The following is a 25,890-nucleotide window of genomic DNA, read 5'->3' as shown; positions in this document are numbered from 1 at the left end:
CGACGGCAGTATTGGATGACAGATAAATCTATACAGCTATGAAGTACTGTGGGTAGTCTTTAAGGGGGAGCAAGCTAACAGGCTCCTTAACTGCCATACACACTGCAAGGTCAAATCACGGCACATGACTGCTGCACCCAACAGAAAGAGGTAACACGTGCCCAGCAAGCCACCATCCTACCCCCAAAAAAGACGTGTAAATGTGAAACAGGGGCCCAGGCCTATTTGCACAACCAAAACACTGTATGCACAAAAACAGAGGACAGCGAGTACAAATTAACTCTAGCCTGTCTCTCTATCACAACTGCAGGTAAATTACACTCGGGGCACCTCACTCTTTGTGGGGCTTGATATTTTACATCCAGAAGCAGCTCTTTCTCATTTCTCCCACTTTCCAGATTAGTTTTCATCAATAATCAGTCTTCACCAGGAAACAAATAGAAGGAACACTGGCCTTTAAGTCAAAGAAAGATACAGCCTAGGTCAGGTTGGGTGGGGCTCTGAGCCCTGACCTGGTTAAATATGTCCCAGCTCCTGCGGGGGGTTTGGACTGGATGACCAGTAAAGGTCCCTTCCAACCCAAAGGATTCTCTGATTCTATAGAATAGCTGAGTTCTTGCCACATACTCATTGGAGACCAGGGCTATTGGTTCAGAAACCCGACCAGATTCATTTCCTGGGAAAACAATTGTTTCCCTCTCTGTCTTGGGTCAGGGCTCTTTGACTTCTTTGTTTAATGTCTGTGACATGTATTTCCACAAGATGTTCTTAGTACCTGTTCCCTGGCATGCTCATATGCCTGCACACTGGCATACATTAATACAAATGAGTTTACATTGTATTTCAGTTAATAGGATTTAAATGAGACCATGCAAAAATCTGCACTGCAATTAAAACGAATTTGTTTAATTATACAGTTTTCAGAGCTCACTTTCTTTGTGTTTTTAGTCCTGTATCCTGAGTGTCTTTGTTGTTTGGTGTAAGAGAAGGGCATAATTAAACTTTAACAGCTTTTCTTTATTAATTTCACTTATAAGTCACATAGAGAGGCAAGATGATCTTATATGGAATGGCTGTTATTTATTGCCTTCCCACTCTGATGGTGTCTGCAGCAAGGAGAAAACTATAGAATAATACTTGGGATCAGACTTCTACCTGGACCTTGGGGCAAATGAGAAAAACTCCCCCCCCTCTAATCCTCCTCCTCCACTCCCTCCTCCTCCTCTTGCAAGCCCCCAGCAGCAGCCTCTTGTCTTACAGACAAAGCAGCACACACCTTTTGTGCCTTGCAGTCCAACAACTGTCCACATTTTCAAGTCCAACAAATGTTTCTCCCTGATCACTTCTGTGGTCACCTAGAAGTGCTGCATACAAGCAAATTAACTGCAGGTTTCAGTGTATCATCCCAAATCATAGAATGGTTTGGGTTGGAAGGGACCTTAAAGCTCATCCAGTACCAACGACCCTGCCATGGGCACAGACATGTTCCACTCCATCAGGTTGCTCAACGTACCATCCAGCCTGGCCTTGGACAACTCTGGGGGTGGGACATCCACAACTTCTCTGGGATACAACAATAATTTATTCATTCCGAACTTCAATGCCTGCAGGCTAATTCAGACTGATGCAGAAATACAGCTGAGCTCTTAAATAACAGGTCTCCTTGCAAATAAAAATTGCCTCCATAATTACTGTCACTCCTGCTGGCAGTTAAAGCATCAGAGCAATAAGAGGAGACAAAGCTGAGCACATCACCAAGTGTATCCGTCTGCAAGTCCCTGATTGTTCTCTATGTTTCTTCCACACAGCTCGACAAGACTGGTTAAAAAGGCCCAAAGAAATTAAGTTGCAGCATCTTCCTTTGGGAGATAATTCCAGGTTGTAACAGTTTCACTGTCTTGACAAGTTCCCTAATATTCAGTCTAAATTTCCCTTAATAATTTCCTCTCATTATTTCCTTCTTCAGACCCACTGTCAAACATTTCCTCTTCATCCAGTGCTACATATTTCAGGTATATCTACTATTCCTTCCTAATTTAGCTGCCACATTTTCCACATCATTTTTGCTCCTCTTGGTGACAGAACCAAAGATTAAATTTAGCTTAATGTTTAAGCCCCGTGCCACCTTTCCCAAAGGCACATTAGCACACTGCACTAGGACAACTACACTGTTGTTGTATACTTACAGTGTTAGTCTAGGAGTCAATGCGAACACAGCAATTTACCCAGATAGCAGTGAATAAATTAATTCAAATGACAGAAATATTTAATCCTAACCATTTTCTGAAACAGCATGAATATGTTCAACATGATGCATACCAAAAATTTCATCTTTTTGCAAAGAATATGGAAATTACATGGGAGTCACTTGATCTCTTCACCCTGGAGAAGACGAGACTGAAGGGACACATCCTCATGCTCTGCAGCTCCCTCACAAGGGAAGGAGGAGCAAGCACTAAACTCTTCTCTCTGAATGTGAGGGAATGGCAAGAAGATGTGCCAGGGAGGGTTATATTGAATGTTAGGAAAAGGTGCTTCACTCAGAGGGTGGTGGAGCACTGGAACAGGCTCCCCAGGGAAGCAGTCCTGGAGTCAAGCCTGACAGTATTCCAGAAGCATTTGGCCGACATCCTTAAGGCACACAGTGTGAATGTTGGGTCTGTCCTGTGGAGGGGCAGGAGCTGGACTTGATGATCTTTGTGGGTCCCATCCAGTTCAAGACATTCTATGATTAAATCATACAGTTGCAAAACTATAGCAGGGGGGAAGGTAACTCTAACTTCCAGCTACACCCAACTTGCCTTGCATACATTATATACTTTCATTCAGCATTCACCTACTATATATAAATACATAACACTATAAACAATAGCTCTTAAGTATTTTCAGTATTCAGTGTAACAAACATCTGTCAGAAATATTGCTAGAATTCTCTGTACGTGATGAAAGACCTCTAGATAAATAATTGTCATGTATTTGTTGCCCTAAAAAAAGTCAAACAAAAGCAACAGATCGGAGCATTTGCATTCTAAACTCAACAGACAGTTGAAGTTCAGCTACATGGCTAGCAAATAAGCTCTTGTACTTGCCCTTGATGACAGGAAAAAACTCCATTAGTGTAGCTTGAAAGTGCCTGCTAGCAGACCTGATCATTTCAGCTTGGTCAGCTATTATTCATCAATTGTTTGATAGCAGATGGGAATTCAAACTCCCCAGATCAGATAAAAATTGTGCCTGAGAGTTTAGCGCATAACCAACATACCTACATAATAATTAGATACACGATCTCAAGAACCATATTACTGCCACTATAATAATGCGACGTCTTGTATACAACATCAAAAAATTACTCTCAATGTCAGAGAAAGCATGAGGGTGGCCTGCTTTAGTCTCTGATGGTGAAATAACAGCACTTGGGCAGTGCAATGCAGACAGAGGTTAAGGGCAAAGAGCACTTTGGTGTCACAATACTGTCTATCATCACAAGCTTAAGAAACACTTCTAGCCATCCAGGGCATCACCAGCCACAGAATCCCAGGTAAGTTATCAGCAAATTCTTTCTCCAAGAGAGAGCAAATGCCATAACACATTTGGCTATTATCACAGAATCATAAAATGGTTAACTTCAGAAGGGACCTTAAAGCCCATCCAATTCCAACAACCTGCCATGGGCAGGGACGCTTTCCACTGGATCAAGTTGCTCAAAGCTTCATCCAACATGGCCTTAAACACCTCCAGAGATGGGGCAGCCACAGTTTCTCTGGGTGACCTGTGCCAGTGCCTCACCACCCTCACATGAAAACATTGCTTCCTATGTATGTATGTATTTGGTGGTACAAGTGATAAGACAATCCATGTATTCTCTCTTCCCACTAACAGCTCAAACACAGTCAGCCACAATCCTGCTTTTAAAATATGAAAAGAAACCTCAGTGACAATACTAGGAAATTGAATTTGGTTGCATTGCATGACATGTTATGAATGAATTTTGATTCTCAGAAACGCTGTAACAATTTCAAGTTCAGAAAGTAACCTAATTAAGAATTTCAAGCATACATAATAAAAGATCCCACCTCCTTTTTCACTTTTGTTCATGAAGCCCACTGAGATTAGCAGGAGACATTTTCTGGCACTGAGAGTATTACAATGCAAGGGTCTATTGTGTTAAAGTGGTACAGCTTGTGCTGTCACACTCAGCATTTCTGTAATATTCTGCTCCTGGAGAGTATTCATGTCCTCTTTTCTCCACATGGGGCAATAAATCAGCTGCCAATGTGTAACAGCATATGGTCAACTGTAAAACCACTGTTCCCTCCCTTATAACCCTGTAAATGTGATTTTTGCCATAAATAATAAAAGGCCATAGGTTTTGCATTGATTTGACAGTTGTTTGTGATTGCCCTGGCCTCCACTGGCTTTAGCATGGTTTAGCATTTGCCTACTGAGTCAAGTGAAGATTTACAAATAGTTTTATCTTATAATAAGTGGTAAAGGTCTGACAAATCTAGGCACTCCCTGCATAAAAACAATAGCCTTTTATGTCAGTAGTCAGTGAGAGAGCAACTTCCAAACTTAAATGGGAAATCAGTGAAAAGAAAGCAAACTTTTATGAGAAACATACAAGAATAAACCCAGACTTGAGACCAACGAGGCAGAAATTCTATGACCAACATCATATGGCTCCTGACGAAGACCTTGAGCTCTTCAAGACTTGCCACAGCCCCCCTTCTGCTCCTCTGGAGGCAGGCTGAGGCTGCTGCCTGTAAGACCCAAAGCTTGAGGGAACAGAATGGCACCAGTGAAAATGGGTGCAGGGAAACAAGGGGTTTGAGTGACAATGTTAACTGTGTTATTAATGAGGCTTCATTTGATAACTTGGAGTGCATTAGAGCATTAATTTTACTATGAATAAATTCTTTGCTCCATATAGGTAAAGTTTTCCCTTTTCAAGGTTCCTCCTGTCACACTTTTGCATGTTATATGTATATAATGGAATCATAGAATATCTCAAGTTGGAAGGGACCTGTGCAGATTATAGAGTCCAACTCCCTGTTCCTCCTGGGACTACCTGAAACTAAGCCATACAACTAAAAAGCATCATCCAGATGCTCCCGGGATCCCCGTTCCAGTGACCAACCGCCACCTCTGTTAAGAGCCTTTTCCTAATATCCAATCTGAACTTCCTCTGATGCAGCTTCATTCTATTTACACATATCCTGTTGCTGGTTATTGGAGAGACCACAACATATAACCCACTATTATTCTTTTTACACTGCGGAAAATTTAATTCTCATAAAACCTTTCTATCACATGATTTTCAGATAACATGTAAAGTTTTCTATATGATGAAAGCAAGAACTACATGCAAAACTATTCAACAAATTTGGCTTACTGAGTCATTCCCCTGCAAGTCTTTTAGTGCATCCTGTTTCTAGTAATGAAATAATTACATTGCATGGCTATACACATAGTAAATACCATTTAATTAGTAAGGAAAGAGTTGGAATTAAACTTGCTGGTTTTTCTAAATGCACATTTTAGAAATTATTAAACCTGGCTACAGTGAGGTATGGCCCCTTGCTAGAGCTATAATACCTCAGGAAAGCTTCTTGGCAAAGTTACTCCTCATGAATGTAATGTGATCTTAATCACAGCTAATGGAGAAATTAAAAATGTCAAAATTAGGGCAGCAGGTTAAGTGAATACACTGGAAAAAAAGACTAACAAGAAAGAACAGCAGGAACTGAAAAATACGTTTCCTTATTATATTAGAGATTTTTCTGCTCTCTCAATTTTCATCCTTTAATCCTCCTGAATCAACCTGCATGTGGCGTGTTCAGCAGACAGATGACAGGCACTTAAAGAAGAAAATTGAGCTGGCTTTCAACTGCATGATGGTGTGCAGGCAAGGAAAAGTATTGAGAAACTGGGAGCACCTCATAACCATAGCCTCCACTGAGCAGTTTGCCTTTGTAAAATATTACAACTTAACCTAAAGGTAGGGAGTAAAAAGAGGTCAGGATACGTTATGCTCTCCCTGTGGCAATGAGCAAGGCTGTAGCTGGTTGCACACCTTCCTTTTCTTACATTGTTCCAAAAATAAAGTAACATAAATCAGAGAGATGCAGTAGACTCTCAGAATTGTTTGCAAACAATTCATCTGCACATCAGGACTAGGTTTGCCCTTGGACCGAACGGCAGAGAAGAACTTGTTGAATAGGGCTTGTCACTATAGGGGACCCAAGAGTCACCCAGGCTGGCCAAGACTAGGTCGTCTAAAGCAACCCCAAATTCAAACTAGAGGTAACTTCCAAGTTAGAGCAGATTGTCTGTGAGTTAAGAAATACTCTAAGTATGGAGATCTCGCAAACTCTCCAAGTAATCTTTTCTAGTGCTGAACCATTTTCATAGTGAAATTCATTTTTCCTTTATGTAAAATCAGAATTCTCCTTGTTTCAATTTGTGATGATTTGTGGGTTTGTATTGCACCTCTAAAAGACATACAGGTGCCTTTCCTCAACCCTCTCTTAGCATTTCCTCATTTGTAATGTCATCCCCTGACCATCTTCTGTCTTACTTTACACACTGATTCATCAACATCTCGCTCTGAGTAAAGGCAATGCTCCTGAGGCATTCTCACCAGTGCCAAGCAGTGCTAGCCACTGTCCTCTGTCTGTAGACCCCCATGCAATCAACTTCTAAGCAAGCCTAGACAACAGTATCAGTTTTACCAGTTATTCTGAATACACTACAGCAAGCCCTAGAACAGAACAAGTGCATCTCGTCTTTAAGGATCACAGTTGCTCAAAAGGATGTTTGCTTTGTGTTTGTCCATTAGCTCAAAATCATTTTTAACACAAACTAGATCAAAACATGAGTTAAAGCAAATAGTCATTTATAAAATAGAAAGCAGACAAAGGTTTATAGAGATATCGGAATGCAAATAAACTCTGGCAGCTACTTGAAGACAGTATACAGGTGGAGCCAGGTTTATGTCATCTCATATGGGTCTGTATGCCTCATAGAGCCAGACCAAAGATGCAGTTTTACATCTGTGCTGAGTTTTCATGGGAAAGCACCTGCCACAAGGGAGACAAATTCCCCTTTAGAACCAGGACATAGTGGTGTGTATTATTACTTTTCAAAAGTCTTCCTCCTTTCCTATCCCTGTTCTTCATCACATTTACATGAAGCCATGAATGAACGCTAACCACCCTGGCATACATCATTAGCTCCACTTCTGCCTTTGGTTGCACTTATACAATGATTAAGCTGCCTGAATAGAAATGGGGCTCACCATTAGCTCGGGTGCCTTGCTAGAGTATTTGCAAAATGCCAAACTATTCTGAGGTGAAATGCACTTCTCTAAACTAGATTTACCTATACAATTCCTTCCTTCTCATCCAGTGCAGCAAGAATTACATGGCAAGACAGGAAAGGAATTAATTTTAATACATAATGGACCACAGCAACATAAGCTGGATAAGAATCTGTCCCAAGCACAGAATGCTTGATCTATTACGCAGAAGTTGTTGAAAGTAAAGTACTGAATCCTTAAATACCGTCTGAACTCCTTCAGCAGAGAGGAAAATGTTTATCAGCAGAGGGAACAAGATTTCTAAACAACCGTGTACGCATTTAAAACTAAAGGAGGGGAGCGGGTGTGAGGGGAGCTGAGTCATTTCAAAACAGTTTCTGAATAATACGTAGAGCTTCTTAAGCAGTCAAAACAATTTCTATAATTGCTGCCTTTTCCTAAAATTATTTCTACTGCAGACTTTTCAGCATCCACACACTAAGTCACAGTGTTCATAAACACTGACTAGCCATCCACGAGGCTCCAGACAGTTTGGAGCACAGCAAAGAGGAGGAAATAGCACTCGGTGACAAGAGGAATGCCAACTGAGCTGACGCCAGACCTGACAGTCTTAAAATGACCGTCTCGTAAAGGAGATCTTTCAAACAATGGCAGACAAATGGACTTCACTGGATTATTTACATTTTGAAGGCATTCAGTGTCAGGAAAGGCAAGGTGCAATGTGTAAACAGACATAATAAATAATGCATTCAATTTGCCTTATCCTATTTTCTAGTTGGCACAGTGTTGCTGCCTCCAAGACTGGAATACAAACAGCTGTGCACCTCCCCATGCCCACAGGCACTGTATTTAATGCTAAGACAATTGGAATTAATTGGTACTGGACTTTTCTTTAAGCTCCTTGTGCAGCTCAACTGTGATGCTATTCACAGGAGTCTTGAAAGATTATGGCTTGTTACACCTTCCTTGTTATTAAAAATCTGGTGTAAATGTCTTAAAAGAAAAAAAGAGGAGAAAAGAGGGATAAGTAGAAGAAAAAAGCCTGTTTCTTAAAAGAAAAAATCACCTTAATTTGCATGCTATCAGCCAGTTACACCATTGGATATGTCACGAATATTCCCAAGTGACAAAAGCAAAAAGACATACAGTAAAGGTGAGGAAGAAAGCAACATTAAGGCAACTGGATTGCTTCTAGTACCATAATTCTAAATAACTTACATATTTTTATGTAATGGTAGTTTGCAGAATGAAGAACTATCACAACACTCTACACAGACAGCTGTAAGAATCCACACAAACTAAAGAGCAGGTATGTCTGAAGCTCCACCCACATTTCTTATCACTAAAACATCTCCAAATGTTCATTTTGAAGATTTTTCTTGGATCCGACAGGCCTTAATAGAAATTGTGAACCCTAGGTTTTTTAATGATGTCTTTTCTCATTATTAAGGAGAGGTGCAAAAATTATGTCACAATATAAACTTGCCACCTACACTGAATTGAGCACAATCCAGGAGCAGTGTGACACATCTGTAATGACAAATTTCAGCCAGGGAAATTACTTTCTCTTAATGTTCCCCTTTAAATTCCGGCCATAAAGTATTTGAAACCTTCTAGTAAACCTAAGGTTGGTTATAATAAACATAGGAGCTTTATCAAAAACATGCAGTGCTTAAACTCAAGACGAAAGTGAATGAAACATGGGAATACTAAATGAACATCACTTTGACCCAAAAAAACCCTACAAACTCTTGTCTGTAATATTTTGCATAACAAATGCAGTGGAAGGTGTCCCTGCTTATGGTAGAGGGGTTGGAACTGGATGGGCTTTAAGATTCCTTCCAACACAAAACATTCTATGGTTCCATCTTCATTCATAACATAAAGAGCCTTTCTTTAAGCTCTAGTCTGGTTACCTGACTGAAACAGTTGGGTGATAAGACTTATGAAATGCTACCCTTAGAGAATCAAGGGTAATTTTGGAGAACTTCCGAAAACCCAGGAAAATAAAAGCATCTCTAGCAAGAACGTCTGTAACCGCGAATAACAAGTTGGGGGGAAATAGCCCATGCTCTAAAGCAGGAAGTTCATTTTAAGAAGTGAGAGGGGAAAATCATTAGCTTTTAGCATACCTTTCAGAAATCTAAAGCTTTTAATAGCCCACATTTAACTAAGCAGCTTCCCATACCAAATTCCTGTTTTGAAAACAATATTACGCCGCTGTCAGCCATTGCATTTTAAACTTGGAGCTTTCAGAAAAAATGAGATATTTTCACATGTAAACTAAAGTGCACTATCTAATTACATTTGTGCATCATGCATCAATACTCAAGACTAGGGTAGGTGTGCAATGAATACTCAATACGAGTTGTTCACTTTCTGAGATTCATCAATTGACATATTTCATCAACGTATTAAATGGGATTTTTTTTGTTAGCACTTTTGCTCTAAGGATTGGGCATTGTCAGTAAAGCTGTGAGGATTCCTTGAAAAAGTAGATTCTCCATATGAATGGCAGAAATGTAAGAAAATTTCTGAACAATCTACTACTTTCCTGGCTAGAATATTCCCACATTCTGGAGTCCTATTAATTCCTGTAGATCACATTTCTTATTATTCATTTTCCTAAAGGAAAACACTTATTATTTAATATTATATATTAAATAAAAGAATAAAATATTGTCTTTGCACTAAGCTGTAATAAAATGTGAAACCTGCTTTCTTCTTATGGAATATTAGAGCAGGAAAAGGTTTGTTGTCTCCTGGCATGTATTCATCTCACGCAAATGGTTTTAAAAAAATTCAGAAAATACATTAATATTTTCATTGATGTAGTATCTGTAAGAAAATAGCCTTACAGCCATTAAATCAAACTACTAGAAATATTCATAGAATCACAGAATGATTTGGGTTGTAAGGGTCCTTAAAGATCACCTAGTTCCAACACCCCTGCCACAGGCAGGGACACCTCCCACTAGACCAGGCTTTTCAAGGCCCCATCCAACCTGGCCTTGAACACCTCCAGGGATGGGGCAGCAACTTCCCCGGGCAACCTGTGCCAGTGTCTCACCATCCCCATCATGAAGAATTTCTTCCTAATGTCTAATCTAAATCTTCCCCCTTCCATTTTATAGCCATTCCCCCTCATCCTATTACTATATGCCCTGGTAAAAAATTCCTCCCCAGCTTTCCTGTATGCCCTTTTCAGGTACTGGAAAGCCACTATGACATCTCCCTGGAGCCCTGTCTTCTCCAGGCTGAACAATCACAACTCTCTCAGCCTGTCCTCATAGCAGAAGTGCTCCAACACTCAGATCACCTTTGTAGCCCTCCTCAGGACCCATTCCAACAATTACATATCCTTCTTATGCTGGGGAATCCAGAACTGGACACAATACTTCAGGTGGGGTCTCACAAGAGCAAAGTATACCACTCTTGACCTGCTGGCCACACTTCTTTTGAGGCAGCCGAGGATGTGGGTGGCCTCCTGTGCTACAAGCACACATTGACAGATCATGTCGAGCTTCTCATCAATCAGCAATCCCAAGTTCTTCTTCGCAGGGTTGCTCTTGATCATGTCGTCCCCCATCCTGTATTGAAACTGCAAATTTAAGTCCCTGCCTACATCCTGGTGTGGGAAGTATACCGAATCCATTTGATCAGGGGCTTTTTCTGGTGGCTGTCTCTGTTCATGTTTCAGAGACCTCAGGGTGTGGTTTCACCAGTCTATTTCCTGCTTAGACTCTCTGATGCTCCTTAGCCTATCTACTTGCTCCTGCAGCTCTGCCACCAGGCTGAGATAGTCGGCTTGATCGCATCTCACACAACTGTTGCCTTTGCTGCCCTCTGTCTCCAGCGCAAGCTGATGGCACTCCCTGCAGCCAGAGACGTGGACGGCTACGTGTTTTCCTGGAAGCTCAGTCTGGGCTGACACATCCCTTCTAGCAGATGCAAGGGATTAAGACTTACACGAGGTGAATACCATGGCTGGGCTCCCTCTCACTGACTGAACTTGCCTCCTGAGCACAGAGAGAGTCTGTGCCCTTCCTCCTCACCCTGTGTAAATCGCCTGCGCAAAGTGCCTACCCATGCCCTCCTGATGCACAAAGCCCTGTTTGCCTGCACCTGTTCACCGTGCACCCCAAGGGCAGCTCTTGTAGGGCAGGGGTATTGGCACCATTACCTTTCACTCTGTGCCTGATGAGTCAGCAGCAGCTCATGTTTTACTTGAACAAGGGGTGGGAACGGGGCTGTGGCAACTCTTGCTGGGCTTTTAAAACACCTTTGCAGTTCTGGCTGCATTTCTGACACTTTCAGGAAGGGTCCCTTGACATGGTCATCCACTCCAGAGCCCTTTGCCTTGGTGACTACTAAAATATTACTTCCTAGCAGCACAATGAAGTACACAGGCTTTAAGTATCTGTATTTTGGATACTATGGGTGTTATCTTGCTTGTGAAGATGATATTTGCACAGGTAAGAAACATGTGTTGTTATAGAGTGACCAAAGAATAGGGAGTTTTTTGTTTCTTCGCACCCATGCATAACATAAGACCTTGTTGTGGTTTAAGCCCAGGCAGCAACTGAGACAGCCATTTACTCACTTCCCCTCAGTGGGATGGGGGAGAGGATCAGTAAAGTAAAAATGAGAAAACTCACGTGTTGAGATAAAGACAGCTTAGTGGGCAAAGTCAAAGCTGTGCATAGAAGCAAAGAAAACCAAGAATTCATTCAGCACTTCCCATCAGCAGACAGGTGTTCAGCCACCTCCAGGAAAGCATAATGGTTACCTGGGAAGACGAATGCCATAAATTCAAATGTCCCCCCTCTTCCTTCTTCTTCCCCCAGCTTTGACTGAGCATGACATCATGTGGTATGGAATGACCCTTGGGTCAGTTTGGGGTCAGCTGTCTCAGCTGTGTCCCATCCCAACAACTTGTGCAACTTTATCCAAACCAAAACCAGCAAAATCCTATTAGACTCAGAACAAAGTGTTTCTGGAGAACTACACATACGTAAACTCGCTCATACTAAGCAACCTCATTGCAAGGCATATGTTAACACAATATTGTGTGGCTTGTTTTTAGTATGAGCTATTTTTATATTTCATCGAATGAATCAAACATGGCACACAAAGCAAACCGTTGATGGTAACCTTGGACAACATCATGGTACCACTTCAGATGGAGAAGTGCATGTTGGAGCACATTTTCGTTCAGTGACTGTTAAAATACACGTGTCATTTTGTAAGAGAGGTGTTACCTTGCAAGGAGATCTTCAGCAATGCGTTTGGCAGTAGTCAAACTCAAAAGAGAAAGCCTTAAACAGCTCATGAAGTCACCTGCTGTTCACAAGCTTGAATGATATAAATGACCTTGATCTCTTGATTAGAAAAACTTCTTAAACATATGGTCTACCAAAAAAAGGCACACTCTTCCCAAATCCAACTATGTGAACAGATGAATCGGTAACATCACATTTCAGCATTCAAACCATTTAGGAATGCCTTTATAACAACCCTTTCTAAAATACCAACTACAGACAGAAGCAGTGCTTTTTCTGCTATACTGTTAAGCAGATAAAATGACTTCTCCATGAGGTAAAGAGAAAAACAAATACAAAAGAAATAGTATGCTCTGATATAGTCTGGGGAAACAAAAGAGGAAGCTGACCATGAACTCTCTGAAATGATGCTGAATATCGAGCTGTTGGTGAAAGATTAATCAGAGAAAGACTGGATTTAGAAATATATTCACATATTTAAAGGATAACATATTCATAGCTTATTATTCGGTTTTTTCTGTGCTGTCTATATATTACAATCTGATTTCACTGCAGCTTTCAGGCCAAGATTCATCTCTTTGCTTTGATATATGCATTTTGACTACATTAACTGAGGAATGGTACAGGAATATTTATGGACTGGTGTGTGTGTGTCTAAGAAATTCACTCACATTTTTTAAACCAATATACCAATTCATGCAGAGCTGGACAACCCTGTCTGAAATCTACTGAATAAGGATTAATTCATTTCACAGTGGCTGTCAATGTGTTATGCTCCTTCTCTTGAACACCCCACTGAAGAAGACCAAGCTAGAAAGATTTAATTAACTAGATCATAGAATGGCTTGGGTAGAAAGGGACCTTAAAGATCATCCAGTTCCACTGCCCCTGCCATGGGAATGGACACCTTACACCAGAAGATCAGATACAGAGATCACACAGTGTAGAAAATAATGATTACACAGTGGTAACACTCACAGGTACCTCAGGTGCCAGCTTCAGCTCAGGTGCACACTTTTTCATTGCTGATGTCTTCAGGTTCCTTATCTCATTCCCAAGTTTTATTCTTAGGACATATGGGGTTTGTCAAACTGTCAGCAGATCCTTCCTCATCTCCACTCTGCGTCACTGAACTCCTGCAGGTAGCAAGCGCTGAACACACATGCAATTCCTTCCCATTCAGATTATTCTTAAAGCTCTAGATATCAAAGGCACCAGGAGATATTTGTGAATTCTGATTCTCAATTATCAAATCATTTAAATAAGACAATTTTAAAAAGACAGAGGACCTAAAGAGAGAAGGAAGAAGAGTGGTGGCAAGGGAGGATTCAAAAATTACGTTTGGCCAAAATGAAGTATTTTCAGACTCAATCAAAGGTGAAAAAAACCCAAACAAACCCAAACAATTAAAAAAATATAAACAAAAAAAAACCCCAAAAAACATTGCCCAAACAGAAACAGTTTTAAGCTTAAGGAGGAGAGATATAGATGAGATATTAGAAAGAAATATTCTCCTGTGGGGGTGGTGAGGCATTGGCAGAGATTGTCCAGAGAACTTGTGGATGTCCCATCTCTGCAGGTGTTCAGGGCCAGCTTGGATGAGGCTTTCAGCAACCTGATCCAGTGGAAGTTGTCTCAGCCCATGGCAGGGGTGTTGGAACTGGATGAGCTTTAAGGTCCCTTCCAACCCAAGCTATGCTGTGATTCTAAAAAATTAGAGCAGCTAAATAACAGTAATTATCCCTTATACCAGTAAATTTTAATTACTTAGGCTTGCTCCTGATCCTTGTTTTCCCCCATTTTTTCTAAAGTAAGTGCAGCTTTGTAAGCCATGTCAGTGGATTCTTTGCATCCTGTTGTTAGAATGACAGCAGTGATCTGCTGTGTATTTAGCTACTCTCAGAACTCCAAGTCCTCTTCTGCTATTGTTTGCTGCTGTGTGTTTTCAGCAGAGCAGTCAAGAATGCCAAATGTGAGGACTCACTGGCTTTCATTTACACAGTGGCAAACATGGAGCTTTTCTTACCCAGAAAATGCTGCAGCTGCTTCCAACAACAAGGTAGCTTCCAACACCAGCAGCAGCAATCGTGGGGTGGAACATCAGCTCAAGATGAGAAGGAACAACACTGAGAAGAAACTCTGCCTACAAATTCCACTGCACTTCTGGCAGCCCTGCCACAGCCTCGCAGTGATGAGTGCACCAAGCAGTCCAGCAGCGGTAGGAATTACGTTTTGCTGAACTAGTAGGAAAAGAGCTAGAGAAACAAGCAGGAGCAGGCTGTGAAGACCCCACAGCCAACACAGCACTGGCATTCAGCAAGACAGAAGTCTCCTCTCTTTCTGGAAAACATGGCCTGAACTGTTTTGAAGCTAATGGAGGGTCTGGAGCACAAATGTTATAAGGAGCAGCTGGGGGAGCTGGGGTTGTTTAGCCTGGAGAAGAGGAGCCTGAAGGGAGACCTTATCACTCTCTACAGCTATCTGAAAGGAGGTTTTAGCAAGGTGGGTCCTGGTCTCTTCTCCTCAGTATCAAGTGATGGGATGAGAGGCAATGGCCTCAAGTTGCAACAAGGGAGCTTTAGATTAGGTAGTAGGAGAACTTTCTTCACAAAAAGAGTGGTGAAGCATTGGCACAGGCTGTCCAAGGAAGTGGTGGAGTTTCCCTCCCTGGAGGTGTTCAAAAAAAGGGTAGACAGGGTATTTTGGGACATGGTCTAGTAGGCACAGTGGTGCTGGACTGCATGATCTTAGAGATACTCTGCAATCTTAATGATTCTATGATTGTGTGACCTGTCCCCAGTATTATGCCAAGAGCATTTATAACCTCACCTTTCCTTCAGCAGCCATCACCATTGTCTCCAAATTTGTATCATCTGTGCCTCATCAGCCTCACAGGATTTGACATTTCAGTCAATGATTTTTTTTTTCAGTGATTTTTTTTTCAATTCAACAAACCTGCTTTAAGGCATCAAGAGGTATTTATGAATTTTGATTACAAATTATTCTATACGTATATTGGCCAGGGGGTGAACAGGACACACAATACACGAATGGAAGGAGGCCCGAAGGAGAAAGAGGTGTTGCAGAGGGAATAAAAATTTGTTATATTTAGCCAGAATGAGGGTGACTCAGATTCAAATCTTCTTTTCAGTTGGTGGGATCTGAACCCCAACATCAGCTTCTACAAGGCTGCCATAACCATCACAATACATGGTCCCTTTTATCAACTTTACCTTTATCAGCTGGAACAGGGAATGGAAAAAAAAAATGTTACACTTCCCAAACAAATGCCTAGTCACCAGGCTATACAAACTCTTTCTTTACTGGTCTTAAGTTCTGAATTTGAGAAAACATAACTTTCAAAAACTTTTTTTTTTAAGACAAGGAGGAAATTGGTAAAAACAGAATTATTATAAATATATTCTAATGGTTATCTCAGCATCTCGCAGCCCTAGATTAATTCCTCCCCTTTGGATTCCTTCATTGTCCAATTCCAATTCTATCAAACTCAGACAGAAAAGATGACGAACCGACAGCTTCAAAGCTCTGCAGACAGCCTGCATTTCTTACCACAGACCTCATCGCTCTGCAAAGTAGTTCTGTGAGCTCACCTTGGACAACTTCCTACGTTTAATGTAACTTATTTTCTTCAATTTGACTGGGTATCTAGCAAAGACAGTACAGCACCTGTGACCTCAAGAGCTTTCCAGTCTTTCTAATTTGCAGAAAAACTCCAGACATGCTTAGAGTGAAGAGTGCGAGAATGAGGGAGCAGTTCTTCCAGACACGCTCAGCATCACCACAGATTATTGCACATATCTGAGACAACCAACTGTATGCAGTCACTGCCTGCATCTGTTGTTTTATCAGCAAGCCAGTCCCAAGGTCACAAGCGCAACAACTCATTTCAAAAGGAGAGATAGTCAAGAAAGAAGAGAAGAGGGTTGAAAAGTCAGAATCCAGTAGGAGTTTTCAGAAATGACAGGAGCTAATATAATACTATCTAGATGCTGCCTAACACGTTTCCCGCTTTACAGAGCAGGTTTTTATGAGCTTTCCTCATCTGGTTTGAAACACATTTAACAGTGTCACAGAGTTCAGCTTTGCAAAAGTGGTTTTACTGGTGGGGAAAATGGGGCATGAAAAGCAGTAATGGCTTGCCCAGTTTATCAGGTGTAGATGGTGACAAAACTAAGAGCATATCCAATGCATCCTGCATTCCCGTACAGCATCCTGGCTGCTGTTCTTAAATCAATGTCAGTAAAAGTGATATGAAACAACTGAAAAGGTGAGCCTTATTGCCTTTGCAATAATCTCCAATCCATAGGAAGGGGGAGGTTAGTTGAACCTAAAAGCTGAGCACTTTCCAGGTTCATTGCCTTGGTGTCAGTAACAGTCTTAGTACCTCTGTAACAGAGCCGGGTTGCTAATGGGAATCAACACTGCTAACAGAACTAACATGTTATGGTTGAGTGGAATTGACAATTCCACAAAAGATTTCCAAGGAAAATGATAGCAAAAACCATTTTTTGTTTACAAGTCTGCAGAGAGAGTTGATTTATAGGCTCTAGGTAATACATTGATAAATTCATTTAGAGTTACAATGCCTGACTAGGGTTATAATATTCTAAATGTACCTAGAGACGCAGTAATAAAATACTTCTTTAAATGTTTATATGTCTGTGGGTTCCCTAAAAAACTGAACAGCTTTGGATTTAAGCCCTTCCATACACCTGCAATAAGTACTGCCTACGATCTCACCATGATGGCATTAACACAAGCTGCAAAAACCGACACAGCAGCACAGTAAATACACGGAAGGTCAGTACACTCAGCCCTGTCCTCTGGGGGACAGGCTAGAACCAGGAGACTTGATTAAAGTCCATTTTGCAATATACACACCACACTGCAATCACAAACCAATTACCTTGCTACACCTCTTCTTGTGCTGTAAACTGCATGTGAGTCTTCTGTAACAGAAGGCAAACTCATCTAGCTTACATAAAGACCTGAAGGATTAAAATACTTGCATGGAGAACACATTTACACTAAGGTTTCCACAGACTGCAAAGGATGAGATATATGGTACAATAAACAATCCCTTTCCCAGGATGTGTTGCTGTGGTTAACTTTCTTCTTAAGTGCTGTGCTCTGAAGGGCACTAAATAATCTCTCTTCTCTGACACTGCCGCATGCTAACAAGGAAAATAACAGAGTAACGGCACCGAAAAGCTGAGTGATTTAGATAGTGATTCAGTCTGACGAGGACTGTAATGAAATAATTTTCATTCCCGGTTGCCTTCTGTGACTATTTGAGACTGTAATTTTAAAAGGTTAAAAGCTTGCACTTGGCATCAGATCCTCACATCAGACCAAGTCCCCAGCCTGTGTGCTCACCAGGCGATAAGGGTGCAAGGAACTGGTCACCATCACAGACCAAACTGCAGAGGAGCTCCACAGCCAGTGGGTGGTTATGGCTACAACCTCCTGCTGCAAGAGCTCATGGTGCTCTTCACCCTGTGTGCTGTTCACTGCAGCATCATGCGTCGATCATCAGAAAGCTGCCCACCTCACCCAGAGCCTCCCCTGTTCTATCATATCGCCATGCAATCTTTGAATAAGAGCAGCATATTAAATCTTTTGTCTAAGCAGTCATGGCACCAAACCTGATAATATTCCAAAAGCATTTCAACAACACCCTCAGACACATGGTGTGAATGTTGGGGTTGTCCTATGCAGGGGAAGAAGTTGGACTCGTTGATCCTTGTGGGTCCCTTCCAAGCTAGGACATTCTATGATAAACCTTTACCATTTTGCCGATGATATAACAGGGCAGGTGAGGGGTTTTCCAGTTGGTTTGTTGTGATTTTCTTCCTTGTAGGGTTTCCTCTAAGGCTCTGAAAACTAATGTGCCTGAAAGTAAGTTTTGCCTTCTTTTTCTAATGGCATTTTATAGAGAAGATTTGTGAACTGGAAAATTATGCAGTTGTGTTTGCTTATCATCATATCAATAGGAGGCTAATTTTGTTGTCTTCTCTAGAAGGTAATTTGATGAATACGTAACTAGTTTTGACTTCTCTTCCTTATTAGTACTTTTTGTATTAAAAATTTTATGAATCGAAGAGCAATAAGTTCATATTTGCTTATCTTATTACTGCACATACTGAATCCTGAAGGCATTTTGCCACTTATACTAAATTATCAAGGCTGGGTTTTGGCAATATAACTGATTGATCATGCAGCTCCATTTTAGTTCTAGCTTATATTAAAATTCTTATGGTGAACATTAACTTTCTGTCTGTTAGCACACATTTAATGTTTCATAAACACTTGGTAACTTGTATTTCTGTTTGTACATACACAATTTAGACATGTCACTTGTTTCAAGGTGATTTCTTGTTTACGGTTTCCAAAATACTGAAAAAAATATTATAAAGACTGTTTCTTTGTGTGTATTCCAAGTTGAACCCCTGAAGAAGAAAGGAAGAAATTTTTACATATCTGCCAAGTTCTGAGATGCAGATTCAGGCAGACTAATAACACCATTCAGAGAAGTACTTAACTGTGTCCATAAATTCTACCACTTCCAGTGGGAATTCAACACATTTAATCCCTGTCCTGCATCCTAATTTTCAGTTCTGAGTTTCTTTCCTACACCTTTGTTAAAATTCTATAAATCTAAGGCTAATTCTTCCCAGATATTTCTTTCTGTTAATGGGCAAAGTCATCTATGATCTCTATTTATACACCCAAGCCTCACAGTGTGGAAGCTTTCTTCATTTTATCTTGCTGTCTGATGGGAAGAAATATATCTACCAATGAAAAAGTCATTATAGGAGAAGGAGATTTATAAAGCTCTTGTAAACCAGCCTTTGATAGGTAACTAATTAGAAATGGAGTACAATGGCCTTTACTACACTGACTAGCACCTATTAAAACTCATTTTCAATCGCGAAATTGTAACATATATAAACAAACTCTCAAAGCTCAATAGGTAGGAGGCAACTTGAATGTGATTGGCAGAATGTAATTAATCATTATCCATACAGTCTTCCAAGATCATTTTGACTCTGTGTTGGGACCCTGAGCAAGCACAACAGACATGCTTAGTCCTTCTCGTGTGGTGAATTCCTGAAACATGCAAACACCACATAGGCAAAATTCGTGGGTAGAGATAAAGTCAGAGAAGGATCATGCACCAATTACCACCATGGAAAACCAGACTAGATTGATCTTTTCCCCAACTGAAATTTATTACCAGTCAAATCAGGACAGGGAAGGAACATGAGGAACTTTTCAAAGAGCATGTTTTCCAAACCAAACGATGGTCCTTGTGGTAAGTAAAGCAAAGCAAATCACAGAAGGTCTGCATGGATACACAAGGAGGTTCCAACAACAACATGAAAAGAAAGTGAATTCCTCAAAGACACAAACACCCAAATGAGGTGTTCTAATTTTTGTCTCTCACCAGTCAAGTCTATTTTAATTGACAATAAATTAAATAATTTTTCCCAAGTAAAGTCTGTGAGTCTGTCTTGCTTGTAACAGTAATAGGTAAGTGACATCCCTGTCTTTATCTCAGTTTATAAGCTTTCTCATCTTATCTTCTTCCCCTGTCCTGTTGAGAAGGGGAAGAGAGAGAACAGCTGGGTGGGTTATCTGGCAACTAGCTAAAATCAACCCAACACAATCCTTCAGTGCCAAATTGCTCTCCAAATGCAGGGTGGTTCTCCATGTCTATCCAGAGGATACTCTGCTCCAGCATCCACAAAAGAATATAGAATGGGTATGAACACTGCAGTAAAAACAAGTCCTCTACATCAGTCCGAAATAACCTAGGAGCAGCAGCTGTTTTGTAAGTTAAGAATCAGAAACAGGGAACAATGATGCAATTACTCAGATCATAGACTTGTAGAATCATTGAGGTTGGAAAAGACTTCTAAGATCATCAAGTCCAATCAGTAGCCCAAAACCACCATGCCTAGTAAACAATGACCTGAAGTGACATGTCTACATTTTTTTTTAACACCCCCAGGGATGGAGATTCCACCACTTCTCTGGGCAGCCAGTTCCAGTGCTTGACCATGCTTTTGGTAAAGAAATAATTATGCCGATGTAAGACAGACATGTAGATACTATTTCCCTTCTCAATTTCATGCATGACTGTTAGGGGTTCCTGAGAAACAAGATTTTCTTGGCTAGGAAATAGTTAGCTCTTTGTGAAAGCCCTGTCTGAATGGGTGATTCTCAAGACTTGACAGCCTGCTGATTCAGTACAACATGAAGTCTCAGTGGAGTCTACAGCACAGCACTGGACAGCTCTGCAATCAAAATTGCCTTTACAAAGCAAAATGAAGGTAACAAATTGATACAGCTGCACATAGATTTGTCTCCTAATCTGTCACAGGTTTAAAAATAAAAGTGGATTCGATTTGGTTTTACTGTCAACAATTTAAATACAGAATAACACTGCTGTTAGTAATACATTGCATTTAATGGGCCTTACTCCTTACCCTGTGCTGAAGTAAACTCCCTTGCTATTTCCTATGCATGCAGACTCCTAAGAACTGATATGGCCTCCAGGAACTGCTACCAGACAAAAAAAAAACTCCAAACAGTAATACCTCCATCAAGCCTCCTTCCTGAGAGATCATCCTTTGAATCAACTATTGAATTAATATTTACCTATTTCACACAGCAAAAGGCCCTACAACCAGCGGTGCCAAGTCCCTGTGTGCCCCACTGGAACTGTGGTGACCTAGGACATGCAGGAAGTTAAAAATAACTCTCTCAAAGCTACTATTATCAGATGTTCCTGCACAATTCCTACTGCAACAGAAAAATGCCTAATGTACATTCATTTGACTAGCATTTCATTTCATCTGCTGAGCAGTTGTTAGTATTTAGAAATTAAGCCAGTCATCTAGGAATTTCAGATCCCCCAGGGAAGATGAGTGAGGACAAGTCCAGAGCAGCATCACATCCCAGTGTCAGAGTGGTAGCTTCTCTGTTGGTTCAGAGCAGAGGGAGGCTGTGCCAAGTGAACTCCGCTATACTCAGTAGCTCTCAGTGCTCAGGATGAACCCAGAGACCAGTACGACAAGTCTTCTGATGCAGCACCTTAGCTGATGCTCTTTCAGAAGCCACCACCACCCATTGAACACCTCTCATTTTTCCAGTCAATAATTAGAAACAAAACCTTTCCTTTTGCAGAACTGTAATTATTACAACGCAGTTTCCCAGAGCTCTGCTGCACAGCTACAGCGAGTTTTGAAGTATGTTGTAAGCTACCCTGTAAGCTATCTCTCAGCCTTTTCAAGGCAAAAAAAACCTGATTATTCCAAGAATATCTCTGAAAATATTCATGTACAGAAGTATCTTTGAAGGACGATACTATTTAAGACACCACAAGCAGTATGCTCATATTTTTCCTTTATAAAAGTCCTTCCATTATAAAGAGACTTAAAGAGTTGTCCCGGTAACAAATGGAAGCAATCCTCTCCTCTGGATTTCAGGCTGTTGGAGAAGATAATGACATTGACCAATATCCCTTTTATAAGGAAGTCTTAATACAGAATTCTGAAGTCTACTGGCTTGCATTCAGTCTTGATTTCCCACACCATATTCCCCCTCTTCCTGCCTCGTGCACAGAAGAAAACAAGCAAGTTAAGTCCATAAGTCAAATAGTATCTTGGGCAATCCAGCAGACTTGGGTACAACTTCCAAAGAGGCACAGGAAGTCCAGAATGTCAAACTGTATATATTACACACTGGTAGAGGGAAGAAACTTTAGACAGCATACTCAGTGAGTACATTTGCACCACAGACACAATTCAAGCCAGTCTGCACTCTGAATGCACGTAGGCTAAACGCATCAGTGGATATGTAGAACAAGCCAAGAGATGGCCTGGAATAAACCTTGAGAAGCTACAGCACGAAATGAATCACAGATTGCTCAAGCTTGAAGGCAACAGGAAAAAGCTCTAGCTAAAGACTAAAAGAAAGAAGGGAGAGAAAATGACAGAAAGAAGGCAGAAGTGTTTGATACCTTATATGCTTCTATCTTTGCAGAAAATGTTCAAAGTGTTTAGCATAATTAGTTTGAGCAAGAATAGAGAAACACAGGCTAGAACAGGGATGGAGCAGGGTATTTAAATAAGTCAGATAAATTCAAATTGGCAGAGCCTGATGTAACACACCCTGGAGTGCTTAAGAAACCAGCTAAAGCAAACTCCAAACCAGTAGTGATTATCTTCAAGAGTTCATGGAGAGTTCCCAGAGGCCTGAGGAAAGACAAGTATCTGAACAGCTTTTAAAAGCGGAACAGAGGAACCTGGGGATTTATAGGCAAGGTAGCATTGCACTGACAACTGGAGAGACAGTGGAACAAATTATTAATACCCAGTTTTTAATCCCTTCAAGCATAATAAGCAGAAAAGAAATAGACAACTTAGATTTGTCAAGAGCAGATCACATCAGACCGATCTCATTAACTTCTCTTACAGGATAACTGGCTTTACAGAGTGTGGAGAAGCTGTAGATGTGATGGATTAGTACTGTTGTACAGCTTTTGAGACAGCATATCCTGGCACTCACCTATGCGAAGGAGGAAAATAGAGCCATTAGATTCATCTGTGGTGGGCGCACTGTTTCCTGTACTCAAATTTGTCAACTGTTTGAAATCATTTTGTGACGGGCACTTCAATAAAGTTCTGGCTGAGGCCTACTGCTGTCTGATCATCTCACTAAAGGCTCACATGGTAGAATACAGAATCCAGCTACAAAATCTGTGGGAAACAGCAGGCTGCTTGAAAGTACCTTGGATAAAAACCCACAGTCAGTAATGATCCTGATCAAGTGGAGAAATGGTTTGAAATCAATAGGATGAAAGACTGCAAAGTGGATGTAGGAAGGAAGGAAGAATGCACAAATACAAAATGTGCAATAAATGGCAAAGACCATAAGAGGCTCTGGGTTAAGTAGGGGTAAACAATGTGCTCCAAAAACAGCTAGCATCTGTCTGAGGTACATTGTGACTACAAGGTCGGTCGTTATTCCACTCAGTTTATCTCAGTGCAGACACAGCTTTACTGTAGTGCTTTGTCCTGTTCTCCTCCACACTTTAAGAAAGAGGTAAACAAACTGGGAAGATCCCAAGGGAAGGCAAAAATAATACAAGATTTAAAAACACGACTTATCAAGGTGAAAGTACCAGATGATCTTTAAGGTCCATTCCAACCCAAATCATTCCATAAAGCAACTGATAGAGAAGACTAAGGAAGAACTTCCTTAAATTTCTTCACTATAAAAAGGCATTATAAACATGCTGGTTATCTATTGTTCTCTGTATTTACCTGCGAGGTACCGAATGCCAGCAAGGAAAAAAATATGAGGTAGGATATGAGGTAGTACTTAATAATTACAATGCAAAATAAGCATTAAAGTAAGCTATATGTATGGAAATTATGGAATATTTACCACAGAAATGTTTTAAACATGCATCAAAGCAAACATTTAGAAAAAAGTTAGACTAGATACGCCACTGAAGTCTTCACTTCTCTGTGTAGCCGAACCATGAATCCTCAAATCTTCCCTAGGCTCCACATATCCCAGTCACAGATCACCCTTGAATCATAAAATAACAGAATGATTTGGGTTGGAAGGGACTTTAAAGATCATCCAGTTCCAATCCCCCTGCCATAGGCAGGGATGCCTCCTGCTGGATCAGGTTGCTCAAAGCTCCATCCAGCCTGGCCTTGAACTCTTCCAGGGATGGGGCATCCAGAGCTTCTCTGGGAAACCTGTTCCTGTGCCTCACCACCCTCACAGGAAAATATTTTTTCCTAATATCTCATCTAAATCTTCCCTTTTATGAGCTTAAAACAATGACCCCACACCCTATCACTGTATTTCCTGATAAAGAGCCCCTCTTAAGTGCTGGAAGGCTGCCGTAAGTTATGCTGGGAGCTTTCTCTTCACCGTACTAAGCAAACCAAACTCTCTCACTCTGTCCTCATATGGGAGGTTCATATCTCGCCTCCAAAATACAGGTATATTTTCCCTTGGAACAGCAGCCTAGGAGATCTCCACAAAAGTAGTAGAGAGAAGGACAGGAATAGATCTTGTGGAACGCAAATGCTGTTCATATTCAGAGTGACACAAACAGGATAATTTTGTTTTCTTCCAAACTTTTATAAGCTTCTGGTTGGATTTTTACTTATCGGTCCAGTAAAAGACCTTGCTTCTTCCTTGAAATTTTGCCTCATTGATATCCTTTGAGAATTGCATTACCGTTAGTACTGAACCTGAATTGTTATAACATGCTAAATTACTGTAGCCTTCACTGTTTCAAACACTTAAATAGTTCAAAACCATAGCTATGCCACAAACATAATTGCACTGCTGTGGTTCCAGGAAAAAATATTTCCATGTAGCCGAGTTGCATCCTTTTAATTAAGCACACCCACTACTGAAATTATCATCATATACATGCAATTTTCATCTTACCACAGATCTTAGAGAAACAGTCTGTTCACCCCATTTTCCTGAGAATAGCAGGGCCTGTTCAGCCTGGAGAAGAGATGGCTCCAGGGAGACCACAGAGCAGGCTTCCCGTACTGAAAGGGGTTGCCAGAAGGCTGGTGAGGGGCCCTTGATCAGGAAGCACAGGGACAGGATGGGTGGCAGATGGGTTTAGGCTCAAAGAGGGTAGATTTAGATAAGGTCTTACTGAGAAATGTTTTCCAGTGAGTGTGGGGAGGTACTGGCCCAGGTTGCCCAGAGAAGTCAGGAAAGCCCCATCCTTGGAGGTGTTCAAGGCCTGGCTGGATGAAGCTTAGAGCTACCTGATCAAGTGGAAAATGTCCCTGCCCATGACAGGGGGTTTGGAACTGTATGGCCTTTAAGGTCCCTTCCAACCCAAAACATTCTGTGATTCTATGATTCTTATGTTCAGAGGACCCAATCATGTTCAATTTTGTAGGATGAGGTGAACTTAGATGGACATTTATTCATACAACTTCATAGATTCCTCCAAAAAAATCTCATAATTGATAAACATTTATTTCCTATTCAAGCTTCCTATAGGCTAGATCAGCAATATCATGTTTTCCTCGCAAGCAGTTGCATCTCTGTCTCACACTGCTGCATCTTCTAAACTGCTGCAACATGGTATTAGCAGAATACTATTATGTCAGAGCAATCAACTGCTTATGGTTCTCTGGCTGGAAACCAATGCTGAATTCATAAGGGCTAATAGTTAACAATGATATTTTATTAGAGGCTAGGTTC

The sequence above is a fragment of the Phaenicophaeus curvirostris genome, chromosome 2 (assembly GCF_032191515.1).
Source record: "Phaenicophaeus curvirostris isolate KB17595 chromosome 2, BPBGC_Pcur_1.0, whole genome shotgun sequence".
In the NCBI taxonomy this organism is placed as follows: domain Eukaryota; kingdom Metazoa; phylum Chordata; class Aves; order Cuculiformes; family Cuculidae; genus Phaenicophaeus; species Phaenicophaeus curvirostris.
The sequence above is the reverse complement of the archived record's forward strand: the minus strand, read 5'-3'. Positions refer to the sequence as shown.